Genomic DNA, 7,592 nt, shown 5'->3' with positions numbered 1-7,592 from the left:
AAAAAGAATACCAATGTAACTATTATCTCAATTTTCCCACACCTCACACCTGTCATATAATTAGAGCCCCAAAACTAAAAGGAAGAGGGAAAAGTCACAAGATTTGGGTCAAGTCTCAAAGAAAAGACAAGCAATTGAAAGAAGCCTATGGGAAAGAAGCCTGTCTCAGCTTCTATAGCCATTAAGGTCAATGAACAACAAAGCCTTGGCTCCCAACTCCATGCCCAAATCCTGAAGTATGGAGCTTTACCAGTGTTTGAATGCCGATGAAAGACTCAGACACTTGGAGGATATGAGGTGGTCCATTTTGTCTGGCAGTGCAAATTTAAAACTTTACTATAAGCCTTTAGCTGAAAACGTTCAGTTTTGACTTTAAATGTGTTTCTTCCCTGGGGTTCAAAATCCAATTTACCCAGCCCACCTAGAAGGATGCTTTTGTTACCACTATGCCACCCTAATTGATCTTCCATAGACCAAGTTGCTGTGAGATGCCTATATAAAATATGTGATAAATATGACAAAAAATAAATAATAACTTATTACGCCTAATAATAGTCCTAAGATACATATTATAAAAATTGACTAAAAGAAGAAATAGATAAATCCACCCTGTGACAGCAAACCTTAACAGCTTTTCCAAATGGCTGGTATACTGAGCAATTTCTATAAAATTCTAACAAAAAAATCAAGTAAGATTTCTTATTCCCATGCAAACTATTGGTAAATTTAGAAAAAAAAGAGACATTTATCCCACCCATTCTATGAAGCTACTGACATAATACCAAAACCTGAGAGAAACAAGACAACAAAGGAAAACTGCACGCAGATTCACTGAGGAACACTGCTACCGAATCACCAAAACATTAGCAAGCCATAATGAGGAATAATAAAGATAATACATCATAATCAAGGTGACTTGATTCCAAGAATGCAAAGTCAGTTTAATATTAGACAATCAATCAATGTAATCCACTACATTTAAAAACTGAAAACAAAAACAATATGATCGTCTCAATTTTTTAAAAGTCTGTTAAACTGCAACATCCATTCATGATTCATTTTTTTTTTTAGTCTTAGCAAAGTTGAGAACAAAAGGACCTACTATAATCTAATGTACAACACTGAACAAATCTACAGCAACGCCACAGGGACTGGCACAATGCTCAAGTCATACATATCCTCTAAGGTAAGGAACAAGATAAGGGTATGAACTGTTGCTATTTCTACTAAGCATTGTACCAGAACAGTAAGACCACAAAGAGAAATATTAAGGGTGCTAGAGAGATGACCCGATGGTTAGGAGCACTTACTGCTCTTGGAAAGAATGAAGGTTCAGTTCCCAGCACCCACATGGTAGCTCACAAGTACCTGTAACCCCAGATCAAGGGGGGATCCAACAGGTATGCACACGGTGCACACACATGTGTACAGGCAAGACATTCATATACATAGATGAAAATGAGTAAATCTTAAAAACACAAAAAACATCAAAATACAAACTAGCAAAAAAGGAAGCCACAGGTGTCTCATTTGTCAATTATGCATGATTACCAACACAGATAACTCAAAAGAATCCAAATAAATTAGTTATCATTAACTTAAAAGTACTTAGCAAGGTTTATAGCTAGATCATAAACAAAAATCAGTCATATTTCTAGGCACCAGCAACGAACAAAATTATATACCAGTTAAAAGCGAAAAGGCAGTAAGTATCTGGTTATGCCCGTAGGCTCTGGGTCCAGACCATCTGTTTTCTAATTCAAGTTCTAACCAATAAGTTACATGACTCTGGACAAGCTAATTCTCTTTAAGAACTATTATGAGTATTAAATGAGCTAAGACACATAAACTACTTAGAAGAGCGCCTAAGAAAGTCAGAGATAACTAAAATGGTGCTTAAGATGACTGCAAAGAGGCAGCTAGTAGGCCTAGGATCCAGAGCTCTACTGGACTCCAAAACGTCTCCAGGGATGAGAGTTGGGGAGTTATGTCACAGGAGTCAGTGAAACTTGCCTGTGTTTTCCCAAAGGGTGGGCACTGAGCTCCCACACCCAGCATACAGCTCATTACCTACACACCCTGCTGTCTACAGAGTAATTAGCAAAAGAACACACCCTCTCTCTGGAGATGTCTGCCCTAATCTTACCAGCTCTTTAACTGGCAGTAAAAGTCAACAACTTCAAGCTTCCAAGGAAGATGAAATCCAGACTTCCTGGTGGAATACCCTTCATTATCCAAAGAAAAGGCTTATCTCAGCCCCCACTGTGACTGAAGTCAGTGGCAATCCCTGGGTTGTCAGAGGAAAGGTGAGGCTACTGACTCCATAAGCCAGGGCTGTGGTGCATTTTTAATACATAGCACACAGTACCCTCAGGGCCTTAGAAATTGTAACTCTTGGGTGGGAGGAACAGACTCAAGCTATTGAGAGTATGTGCTGCTCTTCTAGAAGATCCAAATTTGATTCTTTGCACCCATTGTCAGGAGGCTCATAACCACCTGTTCCTCTAGCTCCAGGGATCCAGTGCCCTCTTCTGGACTCCATAGGTGCCTCTACTCATGTGCACTTACCCACTTAGACATAATAAGAAGACCTTTAAAAGAAAAAGGACCATTGACTGAATTCTCAAATAACCTGATGGAATAGATAGACTTGCAGTATGTGCCAGGATGTACTTCATTGGAACCCACCTGTTTGGTCTTCCATGCCTGGTCCCCTGGTAGAAGATGTTGTTCCTTCTCCATACAATACATAAACCATTTTACCTTATTAAAAAAAAAAGCCTGAATACTGCGAGATATCTGATTATACTGTGTAAAGAAATGTCACCGTGATATGTTTAATAAAAAGCTAAAAGGCAAATGACTAGGCAAGAGGCATAGGAGGGTCTTCCAGACGGAGAGCTCTGGGAAGGAATGGAGAGTCACCAGCCTGACACAGGGAAAGCAGGACATGCAGGAGGAGAGGCAAAAGCCACAAGCCACATGGCAACATGAAGATTAATACGAATGGGTTAATTTCAATTATAAGCACTAGTTAGAAACAAGCCAGAGCTATAGGCCAAGCTCTCATAATTAACAAGTCTCCGTGCCATTATCTGGGAACTAACAGGACAGAGAAGTCTAAAGATGTGCATGAGGCAGCAAAGGAGGAGAAAGTGCCCAACCTCCCTGCCATGCTCTTAAACCAAGCCTTTGTTATAAATGTTCTAAATTTCTATCAAGCCAAATTTTTCTATTTAAAAAAAAAACAAGACTTATGGGCATAAGAACACCCCCCTCACACACACACCCATAGTAACATTTTTTTTTAAATCAAAGCTTTAGGATTAGAGATGAAGCTGAATTATGGAGTTCTTGCCTAGTATGCAGGAAGCTCTGAATTCTACACCTATTACCACATAACCCTGGAACATGCCTGCAATCCCAGCATTTGGGAGGTGGAGACAAGGAGGATGGGGAGTTCACTACCATCCTCGGCTATATAACAAGTTCAAGGCCATCAAATCCTGTGTTCTGTGAGACCATATCTCAAATGAGAAAAAAAATCAAAACTATCATTCTTCTAAATGGAGTATTGGGGTTTTACAGATTATTAGCCTTAGTGATATTTAAGAGAAAATAGAAAAGAAAATTACACTAGAACTAGTTACGTAGCTATGTAACTCTTAAAAGTTTGCAGAGAGATAATAAACATGTACATGAGCCATTGTTTAGACTGTTCTCTTCTGGAAGCAAAGCTCTCATGCAAAATAGAACACACATTCTTGTAATTGTAACATAGAGTAATAAAATAGGAGTATCTCATACGTATTTAAGTCCCTTGCTAACTTTCAGCCTTTATTTGATGTTTATAAATATCTTTAGAGACCACAGCCCTGAAAGTAAGTAACAACAGCCACTAAGAAAACACTTTCTGACATGGGACTAAGAGCAAAGAAACTCCATTTCGGTATAAGAAAACCCACTGGAAAACCAAAGCATGTGTAACTGGCTGAGCATGCTGAAGCCATGCAACTCTGACTAAGCCATAGAATGTATCATTAAATTCTTCCCCATTCTTACATTTATGACACATTTGGTTCCCTCATCCTCTTCAGTTTTTCGATTCTACTAAAAAGCAAGAAGTGACCTGATGTTGTCACATATTGACTGAGCAGCTGTGTCAATACTGCCTGCTCCAACTCTCCCACAGAGAAAGAAACTGAGTCTCAAGAAAGGGAAGTGACTTACGCGACACAGCAGGTGATGGGTAGGTCTCCTCAAACAGTTGGTCCCCCAGTACAGAACAGATGTCTTCTGACAAGTTCTCTAAAAAAGCTTACAGAAAATTGTCAACAGGTTCACCACAGATACAAAAATCTAACTGCGGAGATCCTTTAATGGTAGGTTCTCTTACTTTAGCACATATAGACCAAACCTAACCCAAACAGCAAACCAAAGCCAGGCGGCAATGGCCCACGCCTTTAATCCTAGCACTTGGGAGGCAGAGGCAGGCAGATCTCTGTGAGTTAGAAGCCAACTTGGTCTACAAGAGCTTGATGGAGGAAGGTCATTGGTTGATTAAATAAAGAAGCTGCTTGCCCTGATAGGTTAGAAAGTAGATGGGAGGAGTAAACAGAACAGAACTCTGGGAGGAAGAGGAAGTGAGCTCAGAGATTCGACAGCTCTCCTCGAGGGGGCAGACGCCTCAGAGAGACACGAGATGCTCCACTCCTGTGGGCAGAGGCGAGAGCTCTGCTCTCTGAGGCACACGCGATGAAGCTCCGACCCAGGATGGACGTAGGCTAGAATCTTCCCGGTAAGACCGGTGCTACACAGATGATAAGAAATGGGCTAGTCCGGGTGCGAGAGTTAGCCGAGAAAAGGGCTAGAGCTAAAGAGTCAAGCAGTGATTGAAAGAATGCGGTGTCCGTGTAATTATTTCGGGGCATAAGCTAGCCGGAGGCAGCCATGGTGCGGCCAGGGTGCTGGGGACGCGGCCCTGCCACTCATATTTCTACAAGAGCTAGTGCCAGAAAAGGCTCCAAAGCTACAGAGAAACCCTGTTTTGAAAAAAAAAAAAAAGTGTTTTTCCGAAAAGCAAATCAAAAAAGAAAAAAAGTCCAAAATCCAAAATTTTTTGGGTGCTGACATGATCTGGCAGCATATGCAAGGAATCCAGAATCTGAAAACCTCTGAAATCTCAACTACTTCTTTTTCCAAGAATTGTACAGATGAAATAGTCGACCTCTACTTAACCACGTTAGCTCTGGGATCAACCAGAGTTAACTATCCATACCAGTTCGGCCACTTCCTAGCTGTGTGACTTCAGACACACTATTTAACCAATGGGGACTTTACTTTTCTTTATGTAACCTGGAAAGGCCAATTCATGTATATGTGCATTCCTCAAGATGCCTACCTGGTGCATGGTGTTATTCACCAAATGCCAGTCGGGACTATGACATCCTCAGCACTCTGTATGAGAAGACGACTCAGGAAGTTCAATTCCACCATCTTGACTTCAGATTACACCAGCCTATTCCAAGAAAACCCCAAACTTGGCTCTGAACTTCTGACCAACAAGGAATAAGGACCTCAAAAAAAAAATGATGATTCTAGCTGGTACCATTGCATTCTTGGGCCCACACAAAAGCTGACACCTCCAGTCTCCTAGGACTCCAGTCTCCTTTTCACAAAAGGAGACTATAGAAAAAAGGAACTGGGGGCAAGAGGGATCAGAAACACACCAGGCCTGGGAAAGGGCCTTAGAAGCAATCGAGAAGAACTCTAGGAAACGGGAGTCCCAGCTACTCTAGTTAAGGAGAAAGCAGCCATACTTAGTCTTTGATAAGGCAGTGCTATCTTCTGGGCAAGGTCTTAAGAAATGAGATGGCTAGCCAGGCACTAGGGAGGCATAGGCAGGCAGGTCTCTGAGTTTGAGGCCAGTCTGGTCTATGGAGCAAGTTCCAAGACAGCCAGGGCTGTTAAACAGAGAAAAATCCTGTCTCAAAAAAAAAGAAAGAAAGAAAAGAAAAAAAGAAAAAAGAGAAAGAGAAATGGTTGCCTGGGGAGGGGTGTCATTTTCTTCAGTGATAGAAGCACCGAGACTTGCCCATGCTCCAGTAAATAACATCCCACCCACACTCACGCAGGGAGCTCTAATTAAACTCAGTGGGTCACACACAGAAAGCCATGAAAGTAGGTGAACAACATATTGGGAAGAAGATGGGTTTTAGGAGGAGAGGGGCAGGGATGATCATGGGGAGTGAAAGGTGAAAAGGCCTCTCATTATACACATATGTAAAACTGGTAAAAACCAGACACAGGCACACAAAGAAAGAAATTTCAGTCCTTCTCTCCCTCCCCCAAAACACAAGGAAGCCTGGAAGCATAAAGCACAAAATGGAATTCTCATTAAACTTTTAAGATGGGACATTAGGTTCACTCATCCTCCAAATGAGACAAAGTGTCATATAACCTCAAAGGGTGGTGGCCTGAGAGACCAGTCATGACTCTGCTACTCCCAGGTGGTGTGGCCTTGGGCAAGTAGCTTCCTCTCTGAGCTTCTTTGCCCATCTGTAAAACAAAGGTCATGAACTACACGAACTCAGCTCCCCGCTACCTCTCCCATTTTCTGGACAAGAATTCAGTATGAACCTGCCACCTAAAAATGCAGTAATGACTACAAATGAGCCTTGACAATAAATTCCCTGGAGGCAGAAGCAAGCACCGCGATTTCTCCCACTTGCCATGCTAGGCCCCGAGTAATTGCTTAATAACTGTTAAATGATGTAGATTCACCACACAGTACTTAGCATATAAGAAGCTTTTTGCATGCCAAAGAGATCTCCTCAAACCTCTCTCCCACCAGACTTTTTAAATATGGTAGATTTTTACCACCCCTGGGCTTTTAATACAAAGAAGCATTGCAAAAGAAAACAAAGTTCCTTGTCACATTATGTGACAGTGATTGAACAGCTAGGTAGCACAGATTCTGCTCGTTTCCCCAGTACAGAGCAGATCCGGGCCTGAGTGCTGGTACCCCACCCATCCTACAAGTTGTATGATTCAGGGTGAGTCAGTTAATATAGCTCATTGCTACGCCCCACAAAGGCAATGACTATTATGGAAGAACTCCTGAATTTGACATCATCGGCCTGCCCTCATTCGAGACAGAAGCAGAGCTCACTAGCTTGCAATGAGACGAACCACTTACACTAACAGTGGAGCCCAACGGCTTTGGGAATGCAGAGGAGGAAACACCTGTGTTGAGACAGATTATTCAACACACAGACACACATGTCCCAGTTTAGGCTCTGAATATTTAACGCATTAATCCTGTCTGCTGACTGGAATCATGTGAGGAACTTTAAAAGATGCCTATATTCAGGCCTCAGCCCAGATACATTTAAGAACAGGGTAGAAAGCCAGACATGGTGGCACACACTTTTAATCCCAACATTTTGAGGGCAGATCTCTGTGAATCTGAAGCCAGACTGCCCTAAAAGGTGAGTTCCAGGATAGCCAGGGCTACATAGAGACCATGTCTCAGAAAGAAAGAAAGAAAGAAAGAAAGAAAGAAAGAAAGAAAGAAAGAAAGAAAGAAAGAA

General features: G+C 41.8%; 1 protein-coding gene across 4 annotated transcripts in view; it reads right to left on the bottom strand.

The window, feature by feature from the left end:
- Tmem164 (transmembrane protein 164) overlaps positions 1-7,592 on the bottom strand; it is a 485,414-nt gene that overhangs the window by 454,607 nt on the left and 23,215 nt on the right. The window lies entirely within an intron of this gene.

The sequence above is a fragment of the Microtus ochrogaster genome, unplaced genomic scaffold, assembly GCF_000317375.1.
Source record: "Microtus ochrogaster isolate Prairie Vole_2 unplaced genomic scaffold, MicOch1.0 UNK107, whole genome shotgun sequence".
NCBI lineage: Eukaryota > Metazoa > Chordata > Mammalia > Rodentia > Cricetidae > Microtus > Microtus ochrogaster.
Note: the sequence above shows the minus strand (reverse complement) of the source record. Positions and strands in the feature narration are given on the sequence as shown.